Source organism: Schistocerca serialis, chromosome 7, assembly GCF_023864345.2.
Source record: "Schistocerca serialis cubense isolate TAMUIC-IGC-003099 chromosome 7, iqSchSeri2.2, whole genome shotgun sequence".
NCBI lineage: Eukaryota > Metazoa > Arthropoda > Insecta > Orthoptera > Acrididae > Schistocerca > Schistocerca serialis.
The window spans coordinates 200523753-200544893 of NC_064644.1; the positions used below are offsets into that span (position 1 = coordinate 200523753).

Here is a 21141-nt window from a genome sequence, read left to right on the forward strand (position 1 = left end):
TTGAGTGTATAATCGAATACATTTGGATTTATTTGATAGTTTTGAAGAAAGTTGATTCGACTTCAATGTCCTTCACTGTCATTTATCTTTACATAAAGTTTTCTATGTAATGCTTAGTCACTGACTTGTCGAAATCAGTGGAAGCCACTAGAGATACGTAACTGCTTCCTCACCTGAAATGTATCTTCTGCAGCGAGTGACTATATCGCAGCGGTTGTAATGCGTCAGATGTTCTGCATACCACAGGAAGGTGACAAGATGGCGGTGAGTCGTACCGAAAATAAATAAACTGATTTTGAAAAATGCTATTAATTCCCACTGCTACTCTGTTGCACTGTGTTCCTGTGCAAGCTTCGCTGGTAAAACTTCTTAAACTCTTTAGAGAGGAAATGAAAGTGGGGTGAGCTGGGCTGATATAGGGACACAGTTTTAAGCACAAAAATGGACTCCCACATAACGATGTATTTCAGTAACGTGACGTCTATTTAGGCCTACTATTATTTCGCAATCAGCTTTAACATGTGCTTTGGTCCTCACAGTCAGTAACTTGACAACAGACCACTTCCTCAAAGTTGGAAATGAACAAATAGTCAGTTTTTGCAACACATTCCACGCAACTACTGTAATTCTCACCGGGCGAGGTGGCGCAGTGGTTAGCACACTGGACTCGCATTCGGGAGGACGACGGTTCAATCCCGTCTCCGGCCATCCTGATTTAGGTTTTCCGTGATTTCCCTAAATCGCTTCAGGCAAATGCCGGGATGGTTCCTTTGAAAGGGCACGGCCGATTTCCTTCCCATCCTTCCCTCACCCCGAGCTTGCGCTCCGTCTCTAATGACCTCGTTGTCGACGGGACGCTAAACAGTAATCTCCTCCTCCTCCTCCTAATTCTCAGTCTACCTCCTCTTATCTCAGATAAATAACGCCTTTGCCTACTTCGTTAACAGTCTCTGTTAGTGTGACGTATACGTACTCGTGTTTTGTGATGATGACTGATCCCTTCAAGTATATCATTATTTTGATTCTTCGTGTTATCAATTTCCTTCTTCGGCGTCGATCTTCTGCTGAATCTTTTCTCGTGCATCTTCTTTCTTTTCTGCCTTCTCTGCTCCGTTCGTAAATTTGAAAAAATAATTGTCTCCTCTGAAGTTTTTGTATTTTACTGCAACTGTGCTGCTACGCTAAGTTGCTGACTTCTTTCATTTGAGAGTGTCCCTAATCACACACACATAGTAGTATGAAGAATGCCCAAAATTCTTCCTTAATTCTAATCAACGTTCCAAACCGGAATACGTCTTTTATTCCGCTAATTGTCTTTAGCTTTTAGCTTCTTACATTATTCAGCCTATCTAGGTAAGGTGTTTCAGAAGTCAGAACTATATCACTTTTCCAAATGTTCAATGTGAAACAATCTGCCTCCTGACCTCTAAGTTGCAAACATAATACACTCATCTTACATCACATCCTGGGACCATGATAATTAGGCTGCAGTTTAGGGTGGCTTGCTGAAAGTAATTTACACCCCGATCCGTACCTGACGGAAACAGCACAGCGAATTAGTAATACCGATATGAACTGCCGTACGCTATGCGCTGTGCAGTATGCAGTGGAGCACAGACGTATGCGTGGAACGGCTTCATAAGTCGGTTGTCTGCTAAATTGTTGAAAACTTCCGTTGCACAGCGTGAATGAAGCTGAATATTTGAAAAGCTGGTGGAATTATCTCGTGTGTCGTGAACGAGCAGACCACATTTAGGGGGACAGCGACGTGTAACGAGAACCGCGGCCGTAATAAAATTTGTGCATCCGTGGCGACCCGCCGCATTTTACGGCTTATGACCCGTCCTTCTCCGGATTATACGACTCCCTGGGTTTACTGCGCTGCACCACCTGCACGGCCGAAGCCGCTTCAGCTGTGCTCCTAGCGCTGCACTCCGCTGTTTTACTCACCAAGAGCATTTAATAATTTTGCTGAACCGATGGCCTTATCATCCGATACATTACGTAGTTTTTGCTGGCGGTAGGTTACTGCAACTCAGAGAAGAACGTTTAAAAGTAGCAAGCAAAGATGAATGACGACATCAAATTAGTCACAATGCAACAGAGAATAGTTAGAGTCAGTTCACTGGATGGAGGGTAGTTATTATTCTTTTAGATTTATTTTTGAGGTTCGCCGGTGACATTGTAATTCTGTCAGAGACAGCAAAGGACTTGGAAGAGTAGTTGAACGGAATGGACAGTGTCTTGAAAGGAGGATATAAGATGAACATCAACAAAAGCAAAACGAGGATAATGGAATGTAGTCAAATTAAATCGGGTGATGCTGAGGGGATTAGATTAGGAAATGAGACACTTAAAGTAGTAACGGAGTTTTGCTATTTAGGGAGTAAAATAACTGATGATGGTCGAAGTAGAGAGGATATAAAATGTAGACTGGCAATGGCAAGGAAATCGTTTCTGAAGAAGAGAAATTTGTTAACATCGAGTATAGATTTAAGTGTCAGGAAGTCGTTTCTGAAAGTATTTGTATGGAGTGTAGCCATGTATGGAAGTGAAACATGGACGATAACCAGTTTGGAGACGAAGAGAATAGAAGCTTTCGAAATGTGGTGCTACAGAAGAATGCTGAAGCTAGGGTGGGTAGATCATGTAACTAATGAGGAGGTATTGAATAGGATTGGGGAGAAGAGAAGTTTGTGGCACAACTTGACTAGAAGAAGGAATCGGTTGGTAGGACATGTTCTGAGGCATCAAAGGATCACAAATTTAGCATTGGAGGGCAGCGTGGAGGGTAAAAATCGTAGAGGGAGACCACGAGATCAATACACTAAGCAGATTCAGAAGGATGTAGGTTGCAGTAGGTACTGGGAGATGAAGAAGCTTGCACAGGATAGAGTAGCATGGAGAGCTGCATCAAACCAGTCTCAGGACTGAAGACCACAACAACAAACAACAACAGATTTATTTTCATAATACATTTCTTTTACGTCTTTTTTTCACGAAACGAAAATAAGCGAATAAATTCGTGGTAGCCATAAATTGTTAGAACGTACCATATGGGATAATGATGTATAAAACCTAATATTTCATCATCGATATTTGAGTACGCATAATCCACGCCTCTGAGGTGCCGAGAACATTGGGAGTGCTAAGTGGCTGGGAACTGTGAGGGCATTATTAAGTAAATGAACAAAATAGTTAAAAAAAAAAAGAAAATATTGCGTCCTCCCAAATCAAATAACTACACCCCAGCTTAATATATAACATAAAATGCCAATTGGGCTCTTAAAAAAGGGAGAGCACAAAGAAAATCAAGAAATCTGCTTCCACGCAACTCTACGTGTTGGTAAGAACAGTGAAGATTCCTTCACTGTCGGGCACAGTTCACAAAGTAAGGGGCAGTCACATGAAAGCGATGCAGAAGTAAAAATTGTACGGAAGCAATTATTTGAAAAGTAATCGCCATAACAGTTAACACATTTATCCCACTGAGAGACGAGACTGTAATTTCCAGCGTGGAACAATGTTTGTGGTTGCCTAAGGAACCATGGTTGTGCCTAGTCGTGCACCTCTTCGTCCGGAGAAAATTGCAGTGCACGAATGAAAATCGTATGGGCTAAACTTTTGCATCGTAGTCGAAACGCCGTCAGTCGGTTTCAGGATAACTTCTTCACACATGCTTCCAAGAGTGTTTCGACTACGCTCCAGAAGTATCACTGGAAATACCCTTACACATCCTCCATACACTCCCGATCTCTTCCCATGCGACTTTCTTATTTTCGGAGTCCTGAAGAAACAGATTCGTGGCCGTCAATTTGCTTCGGATGAAGAGGTGAACACATGGCTACAATAATGCTTCTGTAGGCAAGACCAAAAATTTTTCCATTGCGGCACTGACTGTCTTGTCTCTCAGTGGGAGAAATGTGTTAACAGTTATGACTATTACTTTTGAGATAAATAACAAATTACTTTGTTTTTTCCGTTTGTCTCGTTTTCATATGACTGCCGTTTATAAAATATAAATGAAAACACTCAGACAAACACCTACACCTACTATTTCTGATAACGATCTGACGGAAGCATGAAACAGACAACTTGAACAACACAGAAGAAAAGGCCTACACTATGCTGGAATATAGATAAAGCAGACAGCTTCAGCCAAATCAGTCACTAGAAAGGCACGCCCCACTGGTGTAATCAATGCGTATTGTTAAAGTAAGTGCACAATTTGAGTGCCGGCAATACTCAAAAACAAGTCCCGGTACGATCAAGGGAGTTATGTGGTGTGGTAGCCCTCTATCCCCCCATCCATGAAGTAGGTTTCCGTTTTTACCTGAAGGGCGTGCTTTTCAAGGTATAAGGGCTGGGAAGATTCGTCCTCTAGGAACTTCTAAAACATTCCAGTGTATTCGAGAACATTGCAGAACATTCGAGAGTATTCGATAGAATACCTCAACATGTGTCAGAATTTTCCACAATGATCCGGGGTGTTCTGGAATGTTCTGGAATATTCTGGAACATTCGGGATGATTCCAGAATGTTCGGGAACATCCTGGGACATCCCAGAGGACTGTGGAACATTCCAGGATACTCTCGATTGTTATGCAATGTTCTTTAATATTGTGGATCATTCGAAGAATTTTTGGTACGATCTGGAATTCGCCACTGGTGGGGCTACCCATTGATAGGATTATGTAAAGCAAGATCCTTCGTGGGTTCGAACGTTAGTCTATTACTAGCGACGAAGGGAGGAACATGAAAAGTAGTGTAGTGAGTGAATAAAAACAACCTAATAGTAGTGCAGTGAGTGAATGAAAACAAACAGTGAGGTATGAGCAGTCAAAGTGATACAGTAATTGAATATAAATCGAAAATAAAGTGTGTAAAGTCTACTTAGTGTATTTGTTAATAAAAAGTTCATTTGATTTACGTTTTAGACAAGGCCCAAACGTAAAAGGGGAGGAGTATAATCCATACATATTATTTGTGTGTGTATGTGTGTTTTTCACAACTCCACCAAAACCACTGAACCGATTTTAACCAATCTCGGTACACACGTACTCGAATGTTAAGTGACAATCACTGTGGGGTTAAGACCCACCTACCTACGGAAGGGAAATTGGGGGGGGGGGGGGGGGGAATCAAAAAGAAGTGTGTGACCTGTGAGTTTCTGGACTTTCATCCAGAATTTGAGAATGAGAGCACTTAGCAACTTGCATAATTTCAAACATTAACGTCATTTTTTTCATTGGCAGCCACTACAAAATAATAAAAGGAAACAGGTTTATCGATTAATACTTTACTGCTGTTCATGCAGTAAAAATACCGCTTGAGACCTGGCATCATAATTTATTAATTCTTTACTAGTAATTGTACTCAGGACACATTTTACAGACTGCATGCACATACATCACTTAATATAAACGCAAGATTATATCATTGTAATACACGTAATTCAAGAGACGTGATGTCGTAAGCAATGAGATCCGTTAAAAATGTACCATCACATATGCCGTTTAAATTTATTACTTCTTCGTTACTAACTTTTTTCGCAGTAAATTTTTTCAGGCAATGGCTAAATATGCTGAAGTATGTGCCTACAATATTTTATCGTTGTACGACACATAGTTCAGAAGATATAACGCCATAAACAACATATGTGTGGAAAACTGCCGCATTGTACACAATGTTCAAATTTATTACTTTGTTGCCATTAATTCCATTCGCGGTGTACTTTGCAGGTAGTATCCACATATGCCGCTGAATGTTGTTACAAAATTATATCACTGTGTAACGCATAGTTCAGGAGATACGGGATCATAAACATTAACAACAAGGTCAGACGTTGCGTGGTAAGAGCGAGAATGCAAATAAATACCCGGGCAACACCTGGTCTCACCTCTAGTTCACCTATATCTTCAATAACTGAAACGTGTTTCAATCAAACGCACTTTGGCCTTTCAGTGATCCTGCCGTTAGTACAACAATAGACCTAAACTAGCCAGTCATATGTAGAGGCATGTCATACACTGAACAGCCAATGAAACTGGTACACCCACCCAATATCGTGTAGGGCCCCTGCGAGTACGCAGAAGGGCCCAAACACGACGTAGCATGGACTCGACTAATGTCTGAGTAGTGCTGGAGGCAACTGACACCACGAATACTGCAGGGCTGTCCATAAATTTGTAAGAGTACGAGGGGGTGGAGATCTCTTCCGACTAGCACGTTGCAAGGCATCCCAGATATACACAATAATGTTCATGTCTGGGGAGTTTGGTGGCCAGCGAAAGTGTTTAAAGTTAGAAGAGAGCCACTCCGTAGTAATTCTGGACGTGTGAACTGATGCTTTGTCCTGCTGGAATTTTCGTATCCTACTCAAGTGTGTGTTTGTAGCCAGTTATTCGGTTTTAGGATGCCATCCTGTGGAATATTTTTACCGCCAACGTGATCTTGCAAATGTATCCCTTTGCGTGAGGGAAGATTTTTTTGTCTTACGACTTGAATGTAACTGGCATCGACATCTAGGCGATAACTCTCTTATTTTGTCATTCTGTATCGACTCGCAAATGAGGATATAATCTTCCCATTCCTGTGAAATATCATTTTATTATTATCATCTCTCAGTTAACCTTAACACGCGTATATAAGAAGATTCAGATTTTCTCACTCATCAGTTAATAAAGTTTTGTCGTTAATTTTAATTCTGGAAATAAAATTCACCAACCTTGAAGATGCAGCATCCTAGTGTCATGATCTAACTCCATAAGACATAACCGAGAGACCAGGAATTTAATCAACAAAATTAGCTCTAAATCTGGTTGTCAGGAATTTTGCGGATCATCCTCCCAAATACATGAGGTGTAAAATTTTGCCACCACTGGGATTTGAAGCACTTGTCTTCAAGTCGAATGTCACCACATAGGCATGTGTTAGGGACCTAGGCTAAAGAGGCGTTTCAACAGAATTTCAGTATCTGTTTGACCAGAAATTCTCTGAAGCTCAAGATCCTGATTTTATGAGTAGCTCAGTAGGCAGTAGAGTTGAAGGGAAATGGGCTTCTCTAAGAGGGCAAGTCACAGAAGATGGAAAATATCTGTGAAGGAATCTTCGGTTACCGACGAAATACTTCGGTTGATCTATGAAAGGAGGAAGCACAAAAATGTTCAGGGAAATTCATTGATACGGAAATACAAATCGCTAAGAAATGAAATGAATAAGACATCCCGGGAAGCCGAGGCAAAATGTCTGCATGAAAAATGTGAAGACTGTCGGAAGGAGTGATTCAACATACGGAAACGTCATAACGATCTCTGGTGAAATTAAATTCAACGATAACGACAAAAGAGCAATGGGAATTCCGCGGTTAAATACAGAGGAGAGAGCAGATAAGTAGAACGAATAGACTGAAGCCCTCTATGAGGGGAAAAACTAATATAATGACACGATGGAAGAAAGAATGCGGGTTACCAGAGAAGAGACAGGTGATTCAGCAGAATCAGAATTTAAAAGGTCTTAGGACGGTTCAAATGACTCTGAGCACTATAGGACTCAACTGCTGAGGTCATTAGTCCCCTAGAACTTAGAACTAGTTAAATCTAACTAACCTAAGGACATCACAAACATCCATGCCCGAGGCAGGATTCGAACCTGCGACCGTAGCGGTCTTGCGGTTCCAGACTGCAGCGCCTTTAATCGCACGGCCACTTCGGCCGGCGGTCTTAGGACGACTTGGGATTAAGTAAGGCAGAAGGGACAGATAACATTTCATCGAAATTTCTAAAATCCTTAGGGGATGTGGCAAAAAAAAAAAAAAAAAAAAAAAAAAAAAAAAAAAAAAAAAAAAAAAGACCATTCACGTGTAGGAAGCATTAGACAGCCGATATACCATCAGACTTTCGGAAAACCTCATTCACACAATTCCGAACATTGAAGAGCTGACATGGTCGAGAATTATGGCACTGTCAGCTTAACAGGTCATGCACCTAGTTGTTAACAAGGCTAATATACAGAAGGCAGAAAAAAGGAAACTGACGATGTGTTAGATGACGATCAATTCGGCTTTAGGAAAGGTAAAGACACCAGAGAGCCAGTAAGGACGTTGTTGTTGATAATGGAAGCAAGATTGAAGAAAAATCAAGGCAAGTTCGTAGGATTTGTCGTCCTGAAAAAACCTATTACAATGTAAAATGGTGCAAGGTTTTAGAAATTCTGGAGAAAATAATGGTAAGCTCTACGCAAAGATGGTTAATATACACTCCTGGAAATTGAAATAAGAACACCGTGAATTCATTGTCCCAGGAAGGGGAAACTTTATTGACACATTCCTGGGGTCAGATACATCACATGATCACACTGACAGAACCACAGGCACATAGACACAGGCAACAGAGCATGCACAATGTCGGCACTAGTACAGTGTATATCCACCTTTCGCAGCAATGCAGGCTGCTATTCTCCCATGGAGACGATCGTAGAGATGCTGGATGTAGTCCTGTGGAACGGCTTGCCATGCCATTTCCACCTGGCGCCTCAGTTGGACCAGCGTTCGTGCTGGACGTGCAGACCGCGTGAGACGACGCTTCATCCAGTCCCAAACATGCTCAATGGGGGACAGATCCGGAAATCTTGCTGGCCAGGGTAGTTGACTTACACCTTCTAGAGCACGTTGGGTGGCACGGGATACATGCGGACGTGCATTGTCCTGTTGGAACAGCAAGTTCCCTTGCCGGTCTAGGAATGGTAGAACGATGGGTTCGATGACGGTTTGGATGTACCGTGCACTATTCAGTGTCCCCTCGACGATCACCAGGGGTGTACGGCCAGTGTAGGAGATCGCTCCCCACACCATGATGCCGGGTGTTGGCCCTGTGTGCCTCGGTCGTATGCAGTCCTGATTGTGGCGCTCACCTGCACGGTGCCAAACACGCATACGACCATCATTGGCACCAAGGCAGAAGCGACTCTCATCGCTGAAGACGACACGTCTCCATTCGTCCCTCCATTCACGCCTGTCGCGACACCACTGGAGGCGGGCTGCACGATGTTGGGGCGTGAGCGGAAGACGGCCTAACGGTGTGCGGGACCGTAGCCCAGCTTCATGGAGACGGTTGCGAATGGTCCTCGCCGATACCCCAGGAGCAATAGTGTCCCTAATTTGCTGGGAAGTGGCGGTGCGGTCCCCTACGGCACTGCGTAGGATCCTACGGTCTTGGCGTGCATCCGTGCGTCGCTGCGGTCCGGTCCCAGGTCGACGGGCACGTGCACCTTCCGCCGACCACTGGCGACAACATCGATGTACTGTGGAGACCTCACGCCCCACGTGTTGAGCAATTCGGCGGTACGTCCACCCGGCCTCCCGCATGCCCACTATACGCCCTCGCTCAAAGTCCGTCAACTGCACATACGGTTCACGTCCACGCTGTCGCGGCATGCTACCAGTGTTAAAGACTGCGATGGAGCTCCGTATGCCACGGCAAACTGGCTGACACTGACGGCGGCGGTGCACAAATGCTGCGCAGCTAGCGCCATTCGACGGCCAACACCGCGGTTCCTGGTGTGTCCGCTGTGCCGTGCGTGTGATCATTGCTTGTACAGCCCTCTCGCAGTGTCCGGAGCAAGTATGGTTGGTCTGACACACCGGTGTCAATGTGTTCTTTTTTCCATTTCCAGGAGTGTAGAATATACAAGAGCCAAGGCTGAACGCATGAGCGGAAGACCAAGAACGAAGTGCTCAGATTAAAGAAGGATGTAAAACAGGGATGCAGCCTGTCGAAACAATGATGGAAATATGAGAAAGCTTCAAGAGTGAAATGAAAATTCAAAGTGAAAGCACATCAGTGGTAAGATACGCTGATGGTATTGCTATCCTCAGTGAAAATGAAGATGAATTACAGCATCTGTTAAAATGCAATGAACTGTCTGATGAAGACAGAATATGGACTGACAGTAAATGGAAAACACGAATGTAATGAGAAGTTGCAGAAATGAAAACAGCGAGGAACTTAACATCAAAACTGATGATCGCGAAGTAGAATAAGTTAAGGAATTCAGCTACCTAAGCAGCAAAATAACGTATGATGGTCGGAGCAAGGATGACATAAAAAGCAGACACTGGCAGAAAGGGTACTCCTGGCCAACAGAAGCCTACTAGTATCAAAGGTAGGACTTAATCTGATAAACAAATTTCTGAGAATGTACGTTTGGAGCCCAGCATTGTATGGTAGAAGATATAAATTGTGGAAAACTACAACAGGAGAGAATCGAAGAGTTTTAGGTCTGGTATAGAAGGACGTTATAAATTAGGTGTACTGGTAAGACAAAGAATGAGTTAGTTACATGAACTCATGTACAGAAATATATAACGTTATATACAAAATCCGTACGGCAACTCTGTGGCGGTAAGGAGCTAAATGGAGGGTGGTAAGGTGCTGCGTTAGCAAAACTGTGTTCAGTCGTTTATTATCAAAGAATGTAAGTTTGGAGCCCAGCATTTTACGGTAAAAGACATGCATTGTGGAAAACTAGAACAGGAGAGAATCAAAGAATTTGAGATGTGGTGTAGAGTAACGTTATAAATTACGTGTACTGGTAAGTCAAGGAATGAGGTGGTTCTCCGCAGGATCGTCTGATGTATGGTAAACACAAGAAGACGGGACAGGATGAGAGTGAAAGTAGTCTTCTGGGGTACACTTACATACGGCACCCAATATTTTAATGATACGAACGTAAACTAAAATGAAACTATCATATTACAAATGATATATGTCTCTGATGGGCTCTATAAAGCGGATCGCTGACTGTGCGCGACCGCAGAACCAAAGATATTGCTTCTGGTCTGAGATTGTAGTGCTGCAGTAAGAGAGTGCTTGGCGCACGGCAGTGAATATCTGTCAGTGAGCGAAAGAGAATGCAGTAGGCAGTGTTTGTGGTGTCTGTAAAGCCACTAAGAGTTAGATTATAATGTAGGAATTATGAGTACATATATTATTGGAAATGTAAACGTGGAAGCAGAAGTCTTCTTGCAAGAAAGGTAAAGAAGTTAAATTTTTATGACTTTCGTTTTGCCAGCGCGTTAGTGTATATAAATTTGCTGATAATTGGTAGCCGTGAGTTCTCTGTTCCGTCATCCCAGAATGTACGTAAACAGATTTGATGTATAAGCTAGTATACGTAATTTGATGATTTGTCTTTATACTTTTTTAGTGAGGTTAGATAATACTTGCTGTATAAATCTCATTGTTTGTGACTCAACTAGCAAAAAATCATGTAATTTTTCTGAGTAACGTAATTTCAACTGTAAGATGTTTTCAAAAGCCAAACTTAACTTCCAGTACAATTTCACTATTGAAAGTCTCAGTGTTAGTAACTCACTCAAATCATTACCGCCTCCCTGTTAAGGTCATGTTTTTCAAACACATTGAATTTTTCTTAAATGTTTTCCATTTATCAGCCAAAAGAATTTCATGTACATTTCCAAGTATTACGGCCAGCACTGCGCACCGCTGAGCCTGTAGGGAGTATATTTTTTTCTGCATCATTAGAGACCAGAACATATCGCGATCCATCATTGCTGCTTTAGAGGTAAGACCGTTTTATTTGATTGTTACGTGCACAGGGATCCAAGTTATCAGTTCTGAACAGTGCCAGAGGATTCAGTACCTAAGGGGCTGAGTAGTGTGCAATGACTGTACATCTTTATTGGTATTGGGAGTTGCATTGCCCAATCATTTACTATAAAGTTTTTGCGAACAGTAAAAGAGAGTAAACACACCACTTGCACTTACAACACGCTACACGATAAGTCCAGTTTTTTGTGCGTGCCCAGTTCAGACATTAGGTGTATTCCAAAAGAAATTATTAAAACAACGTTACAATAGGAGAACTGTTAACACATCAAAGAATAACTTCGGTGGTGCTGTAGTGATCTCTACAGGGAAAAAACTACATCTACATCTACATACATACTCCGCAATCCACCATACGGTGCGTGGCGGAGGGTACATCGTACCACAACTAGCATATTATCTCCCTGTTCCACTCTCAAACAGAACGAGGGAAAAATGACTGCCTATATGCCTCTGTACGAGCCCTAATCTCTCTTATCTTTGTGGTCTTTCCGCGAAATATAAGTTGGCGTCAGTAAAATTGTACTGCAGTCAGCCTCAAATTTTGGTTCTCTAAATTTCCTCAGTAGCGATTCACGAAAAGAACGCCTCCTTTCCTCCAGAGACTCCCACCCGAGTTCTTGAAGCATTTCCGTAACACTCGCGTGATGATCAAACCTACCAGTAACAAATCTAGAAGCCCGCCTCTGAATTGCTTCTAAGTCCTCCGTCAATCCGGCCTGATAGGGATCCCAAACGCTCGAGCAGTACTCAAGAATAGGTCGTATTAGTGTTTTATAAGCGGTCTCCTTTACAGATGAACCACATCTGTAGAGGAAGACAGAGTTTGGAATACATCCAATGAATAACTTAGGTTGTAGGGTGCAAGTGCTACTCCGAGACGAAGAGATTAGCACGGGAGAGGAACTCGTTACTGGCCGCATCGTACCAGTCGGAAGACTGATGATTTAAGAAAGAAATGGATAAAGTGTTGGCTTCCAGTTTTCACGGAATACTGCTCCGTCTTCTCCACTTCTTCCCCTTTCTCGAAACTAATAAGCGCTCGATCTAGTCCCCTCCATCGGTACCACCCCCTACCCTCCCTCCGCCAAATACCACTACCGTCCCCGATTCCAGTCCTCACCTGATTAGCTCTTGAGTAGTTTGGAGACTGTAGTTACAGAATAGGAATCCTACATTTCTTTTGTAGAGTCGTTGGACACGACACCTTGAGCAAGTTTCTACCTTCTCGGAATGACACAGCGTGAAGCGACTGGCACCCAACGAGTGGAGTTGCCATCACGGGAGCAACGAGGGGTGACGGGGTGGGAGAGAAACCTTTGGGCTATGGCTGGCGTCCGTTTTAATGAGCCGCGCGGCCAGGCTGCACTCGGCAGGGCTGACGCAGCGGGTGTCCACGTGTCAGCGACACGACGCGTGCCGAGTCAGCCGCGCGCCCGTCAGCTGTCAGCGACAGGCTCGCTGAGTTGGCTGCGGGGGCAGCGGCGGGGGTGATGGGTCCGCAGACGCGCGCCTTTCTGGACACTCCGCGCCCGCCTGCGACTTACGGCCCGCCGCGTCAGCGCCCCGGCGCCCACTGGCGTAATCCCGCTGGACGGGCGCGCCCGACTTACGATTTATCACAATAATTTGCTGCGTAAGCTGTGGAGCGCCTCTCCAGCTCGTCGCTGTAACACGCCACAGCCCACGCAAAGTCAGCCACTTTCTCGTATCACGAGCCTTTCTCAGAAGAGAGACAGTTCCAGAGTCAGTTAGCTTCTGTATCGCGCGTTTCTCCTATAAGGTGTCACGTCCTTTCGGATCTTCGGTCTTGGCTAACCCTCAGCGGTAGAGCAATGAGATTGTTATTTCTTGTGTATTGGTATCGACGTTACAAAAAGAATGTTGATGAACCGAACTCGCGACTTGTGCGAGATATTTACTTCACCAAATGTCGTAATTAAATCGTTTATAATCGATGGTTTATCAGTTACTGTTTAAATATTAATGATAAGTTCAAATTAGTTCCAGTGACATTAAATTCCATATACAATGGTTGTAATCTGAAACTTATAATCAGTCGTAACAGTGTTATTAATTCCTGACGCCAAGGAGTTTCTATATAAGCGCCGAGAGCTTCAGTCAAATAATATCGCAGCACGTTATCTCTATAAATAATATTGTAAAACTTGAATGATAAATGCGTGAATTGACACGATATGCTGGTTTATTACACAATAATAGTCACTTCCTAACAAAGCCGTGAGGAAGAAGCTTTCCCATGTGTTGGGGGGAATTATAAACTGTAAGCTTCGTAACTATAGCTAAGTTCCATAGTCCAATAGTTATTACAAATGTAATTGTCTATCTGTGTTCACTTCCTAAATAGTGTTAACTTCAGGTTATCTAATTAAAAATCATTTCTGTCTAATATATGCAAGACCTCTATCTGTATTCTAAATAACGTAATATTTGAAGTCAAAGTATCGTTTCACTGCGTCATAGTAGATCGCAATAATCAATTCTGAAAAACAACCTAATTGCGCCTACATATACGAGCATTCAAAAGAATGATCTGCTACGGCTAACTCTCGTAACGTAGTGACAATAGATTGAATTATCCTTAGCCATTACTCACGAATCTCAAAGAGTACTCACACGGAGTATTCTTTGGGAACGTTGGTTCTACTTTGCGAATTTTAATTATAATGATTTTGCGATTTACTGTGATTTCGATTTTGAGTTTGATTTTACTAGAATCCTATCTTTCTTTCGTATATTAATAAATTACTAAGTATTAGATTCCTGATTCAATTACTGGGTAATATCCAAATAATGGCGTTCACTGGAAATTTGTTTTTTTGTTCATTTTTCATGGAATTTGGAACTCGTTTTGGGGAAACCTTTAGGAATTTTGGAGCTAATTTTTGATTTTCATTTCTCGTCCGAGGAAGTGGCATTACAAAGTGAAACGATTCTAAGAATCTAGTGTTGAAATAGAATCGTGTTGAAAACACTTTCTGCTAAAGGGAGTCACTTTATTTTGCTACCAATTTCGGTCAAACATGACAATCACTACACACAGATATTATCACCCCAGCATCACTATCTATCAACCATCATGACGTCAGAAGGGATAATTTCGTCTCTAATTAATTGTAGTCAGTCGTCAGACTAGGATGTAGCTTGTCGTTGACACTCTTTTACATCGACTTTGAGGATTTCATAAGAAAATGGAAGAACGACGATGTACATGGAGGTATACAACTGAGAAGTAACTGTCATCTGAAAGCTGATTACATACAGATGATATGGCCTTAATGCTGGAAGGGAATCAGGTTTAAAACATTCGGTGCACAGATTGTGTGTATTAGGAAGACAACGTTGCAATCCAAAAACATCCATCACTAAAGCTGATTTTCAGGACCATTATGAAAAACACTCAGTTTGATCAAAAATAGTTAGTAAAAATAAGACACTGGAACAAGTTCTCAGTTATTTTCAGGGTGCGAAATCAACGAGAATGATGTACAGAATAACATCAATAAATTGCAGCTCTTATGTCGAACCATAAATACAACCTTAAGGAATGACATAAAATTAAAGAAGAAAAGTCTTACTAAAGTACTGATATAATCCCATACTCGTTTGACCACAGTTCCTTGTCTTATTTTCACTTCACTGACCCAAGCTACATCTACACTGAGCCTTACCATTCCACTTTTCAGATTTTCTTGCCAGACATTCAACTCCCCGACTGATAGGACGTTATCCTTTCGTTGGTTATTTTTCTCTTGGTCGCCTGCCCCTTGGAGCCCCCTCTCGGAGATCCGAATGGGGACTAGTCCGAAATCTTTTGCCATTGGAGAGATTATTATGACTCTTCTTTAATTACGGACCACATGTCCTATGGGCACATATTAAGTGTCTTTAATGCAGTGGTTTCCAGTGGCTTTACGACCTCAGGTAGTTGATAGTTGCCATTTCTTCCGCCTTTTAGGCGCAGTTTTCCATCTCAAAGGGAAGAGAGTGTCTTCAATCTCTGTCCGCTCCTCCGTCTTCTTTGACAAGGAAACAGGCAGAACGAAGGTGACTTTCTATGCCGGAAAGCCTCGGTTGCCATTGATGATGACTTTTATTCCAATTTTAAGCAGTGGCGAGGTTCGAACCTGAGACTGAGGACGTTTCATTTATAGTGAAAGACGCTACCCCTAGACGATGGGCGCACCAAAAATAAGAAGTATTAAATAACAAAACATTCCCAGCTGGTATTTTTGTGATTATTCCACAGCGTTTGATAGTGCATAAAGGGTTACACTCTTATAAAAACTTTTTGGATGGATTACCACCCAACTTGTTTGAAGGACACATAACAAGTGGAATTCAGAAAGATGTGCTGAATAATTCAAACGATTTTGGAAAGGGAGAAATGACATAGGTAGTCCACAGGGCTCAATTTTGGGTCCATTGTTATTCCTTATATATGTGAATAACTTTCCGCTTAACATTCAACAAGCAGAACTGGTGAATTTTGCAAGTGATAGTAGAGTTATAATGAATTCCATTAGAGAGAAAGCATGTTTTCGAAGACTTATCAAATGGTTCTTTGAAAATGGACACACTCTTAATTTTGAGAAAACGCTGTGTTCAGTTCTGAATAACAAATAAAGCCATACCAACAACTGATGCAGGACACGAACAAGAGTCAGTAAATAGAGTATAATGCTCCAATTTTCTGGGTATACATACTGATGAAACCTTGAACTAGAAGCAGCAAGTTATCGAGCTTCTCAAACAAGTTCAGCTACTTTTGCTCTTTGTATAATTGCTAATCTTAGAAACAAATGAATTAAACTCCTGGCATGATTTATGTGTTTCCATCGAGTGGCGTGTGGAATAATTTTCTGGGCTAACTCATCATTTAGGAAGAAAGTATTGATTGCGCAAAAGTGAGCAGTGAGAATAATACGTGATGTTCACCCGCGTTCATCATATGCAGACCTCTTCAAAAATGTCGGATTTTTAACTGCACCGTCACAATGCATACATTCGCTACTGAATGGGTTCGGGTGACTCAGCTGTCCGCAGCTCGTGGTCTAGCGGATAGCGTTGCTGTCTCTCGATCACGGGGTCCCGGATTCGATTCCCGGTCGGGGTGGAGGTTTTTCGCTGTCTGGGGACTGGGTGTTTGTGTTATCCTGACTGGTAACATGCCGGCATGGTAGCTCAGCGTGTTCGGTCAGAGGGATAGCTGCCCTCTGTAATAAAAAATGGGTTAATGGATCAACGATAAACTTGAACAAGCGTCGTGGGACGTCTGCCCCGAACGAATAGAACGAACAATAACGAACAAAATGAGATACAAATGTCGGTAGAGCACTTGCCCACTAAGGAAAAAATCCCGGGCTCGAATCTCGGTCCGGCACACAGTTTTAATCTGCCAGAAAGTTTAGCATCAGCGCACACTCCGCTGCAGAGTGATATTTCATTCTGGTATACTAGCACCTGATAACAAATTGTCCTTGGATGGCGCTAATCCTGCCTGGTAACAATAACAAGACAACAATTTAGAATTAATTAACTGATTACGAGTTTCGATTTTACCACTAAGTCGTGTTTCCGGATATAGACGTAAACCGGGTAACAAATTTCTAGGATTACACGAGGGACGTTCAATAAGAAATGCAACATATTTTTTTTCTTAGCCAGTTTCAGCTGGAAAAATGCGGAATTTGCTGTGGGACATGAAAAGGGTCTTCTGAGAGGCTGCAGAGGTTGAACTTCCTCATTTTGAGCAGACGAAACGCGCGATCTGTTTAATTCGCCAAAAACTTTATAAAGCCAAGACGCACAAATATTTCTTTATTAAAAATAACGGTTTTCGACAGACTTTGACGTCATCTTCAGCCCTTAAAAAACCTTTTTTTTATGAAACATGTTCATTTTAAATTGGGCCTCAAGCATTGTTGCCATGTGGATAAAAAACCGCACGTTATAAAAGTTTGTCACAACAAAATACAACATAGTAAACAGTAGCAAATCTTTTTACGTAAGCTGGACATGTCCTAAATACGAATTTTTAGAATATGTCCGGCTTACGTAAACAGATGTTTTTAGCAAATTCTGAAGGGGTTATTCTGTTTGATGACCTCCCTCATGTTGCCACGATCAGCTCAGAAGTGTATTGTGTTAGCCTCAGGAAATTCAAAATACAACTTCAGCGTGTTCACCCCACAAAAATGGAAACGAACTTCTCCTTCTTCCTGACAACGCAAGATCTCATACATTTTTGCGAACAGCCCGGATGTCTCACCTTCTGAATTCTCTCTGTCTGGCCCAATGAAGGATGCACTCCGCGATAAGCAGTACGTGAATGATGGGAATATTGATGCAGCAAGAGGTTGGCTTCGACGTTGACCAGTACAGTGGTACCATGTGGGTGTCCAGGCCATCCCAGTAATGGCATAGGCTGTCGCGCTAAACGGAGATTATGTTGAAAAACAGTGTTTTGTAGCCAAAAGAGTTGGGAATAAGGCAGTGTATTGGAGTCAATGAAACGAACCTGCTTTCAGGAAAGATACGTGTGGCATTACTTATTGAACGCTTCTCGTAGTAAATACATAAGAGTTTTGATAAATTATAGATCGCCGTGAAAGGTCTGCAGAGCTCCACGAAAATATTTCAAGTTTCAAAAATGGTTCAAATGGCTCTAAGCACTATGGGTCTTAACATCAGAAGTCATCAGTGCCCTAGACTTAGAACTCCGTAAACCTAACTAACCTAAGGACACAACACACATCGATGCTCGAGGCAGGATTCGAACCTGCGACCGAAGCAGCCGCGTGGTTCCGGACTGAAACGTCTAGAACCGCTCGGCCACAGCGGCCAGCATTTCAAGTTTATAACAGATCGAAGTGCCCGGTAGTATCTTTGGCTTAAGGTGTACAGCCTACACGGCCTCCAAAGACATTTCGTACTTGTCTCGAAAGCTGCCATAACTGACGACTACTCGTAAAAACTCGTAATAAAAGCCCAGCGGTAATTACCGCCGGCCGTTAAGTTACAAATATTTTACCCCTTCGGCGCCTCGTTTCACGCGAATCCAACATGTAATTCGACGCACCGTTACGAGCGTCCTATTTATAATGGTGCAATTGCAGGAGGTAATTCGACCCGCACTAAGGCATAAAAGTCTAACGGTGACACGTAACATTTATGTCGCTATTAACAACTACAAATATACATAAATAAAAGGTGCAATTAGTGGCTTTAAAAACACTGCGAACATTGAAGATCCTACAGAATGTTTGTGCTAAATGAGGACCAACTGCAGGAATCGTTCTCGTGGAGAATAAAGAGCAACAAAGGATATAAGGACATACGACCGGAAATGATTTTCAAGGTAGGTACCCTCATGTGAAAGTGAATACAGTAGCCACGCTACCAGCGATAGCTGGCTGTACAAGCAAACTTTCATATCTGACTGCTTGATTCTTATTATCAGCTACTCTCGTAGCCTTACTGACCAAACTTTTGTAGCCATAGTCGTTATGACATTGTGGTCACTAATCCCTTTCTCTATCCTGATGTTTTCGTTTTGCAATTTCAATAGACACGCCAGCTATGCATTTAGCAACCTATGAAACGGTGCGCTGGACAAAATATGTCACAGAGAAAGACCTAACCTAACTTACCACCCGATATGAGTTGTGGTGCTGCAAATGATTCTGGTCAGCTTTTACAAACCTCATATATGGACACGAAGCTGCCAGCCTCAGCGTTAGTAATCTCTGTAATGTCACTATTACGTAATTAGCCAGTCGGGTGCCATCCTCCGGGTATACGCGGAAGCCCTGCCACTTTCGCAACTGTCAGACGTACCCCCCGGCGATGACGATGAAGGTAACTTCTCCATTAAAAAACTGGGCTTTCATCCGAATTTGACAGGGCAAGTTAACCGAAAGATATTTTCCAAGGCCTCCGTCGCGGATGACCACGTCGTCTTGTTTCTCAGACGCTTCATTCGAGAATACCAGAAGCATAGTAATGAGAAGTGTGCTTCCTTTGTGACGGCTTCGAGTTTTCGTTGTTAGCTTTGCAACGTGCTCATCAGAGTCGATCTGCAGCGTTCAAAGTCGATGTCGCTCGACACGTAGTTACAAGTAGGTGAAAGATATAACTCGTGCTGAAATGTAACACTAGTTGTTTTGTAATTACAGTTACTGATTGTTTGAACAAGCTACCTATCTATCAATCAATTGAAATTTGAAAAGAGATGTAACTGTTTGAGCTCCATCCTGATGAAGGCTGGAACAGCAGCCGAAACGGTGGTAGTTTTATTTCATGTGACGTGGTCACACAACCGGTGTTCCGGCATATGCTCCAGGAATTTTCGTCCCATACATACGTCAAGATACGTGCGTCATACCCTTAACTGCAGATACATTTTTCCACATTGTTTCTGAGTCAGTTTTACTTATCTTTATTCGCAAATACTGACTAAGCTCAGTGTCTCTGTTCTTACTAAGTAAAACTAAACACGCGAACTAGACTTCACAAATTGTAATTGTTTAAATTCGACATGTGATACACAATAACCCAAAACGTCTGCCATGTTATTTACGGTCATGGCACATTAACAATCCAAGCACAGGTTTGATTACATATATTATAATAAAACGATTTCTTCAATTTCTGCCGGCCAGAGTGACCGAGCTGCTCTAGGTGCTACAGTCTGGAACCGCACGTCCACTACGGTCGCAGGTTCGAATCCTGCCTCGCGCATGGATGTGTGTGATGTATTTAGGTTAGTTAGGTTTAAGTAGTTCTAAGTTCTAGGGGACTGATAACCTCAGAAGTTAAGTCCCATAGTGCTCAGAGCCATTTGAACCTTCATTTTCTTTGGCGACAGACCACCTCTGGTTTTCCGACTAGTTTTCTAAAACAGGAAAAACGTGAGTCAACAGAAGGTAAAATTAACTTAGAATACCACAATATGTATGCAAAATAATATGACCACGCAGCAACACTGACTGACTCCTACTGTGTTATTTTATCGGTGTTAAGGAGTGGCGTGAACTGTAACTGACTGAGATTATCAAATTAACCTGTTACTAACGCAAAATGGCGAAGATAACATACATTTAATTCAATGTAAAAAGAATTGCAAAACTGCATTTCGATCTCAGAACCTATGACAAAAAATAAAGTAAATCTCGTTGTACGGTCTTCTTTGAGACAAAAGGTCAGAAGAGAAAATATAAACATGGTAGTTACTTATTTAGACGCAAGTATTCAGAAAATAATAAAAATTGTAATTTTTGTGAATAAAGCTACCTTGGCTGAGATTTTGTGTCGGTAGATATAGTAACCTGTTTTAATTATAGAGTCAAGTAGACTCTGAAACACAGAAATGATGCTATTGCGATAGGAACGTATTTACAGGGTGAGATGAATCTCATTTAGCAAGGTTGTGCCCTCCGAAATACATTACCTCTTTCAGTTAGTATGGATGGTACACAAAAGCTATAATATT

At 42.2% G+C, this 21141-nt stretch overlaps 1 non-coding gene across 1 annotated transcript; it reads left to right on the forward strand.

Moving 5' to 3' along the window:
- Window positions 1-635: 635 nt before the first annotated feature.
- Window positions 636-708, forward strand: Trnaa-cgc (transfer RNA alanine (anticodon CGC)). Its single transcript has one exon. It is a non-coding gene; the product is annotated as a tRNA-Ala (tRNA).
- Window positions 709-21141: the final 20433 nt, after the last annotated feature.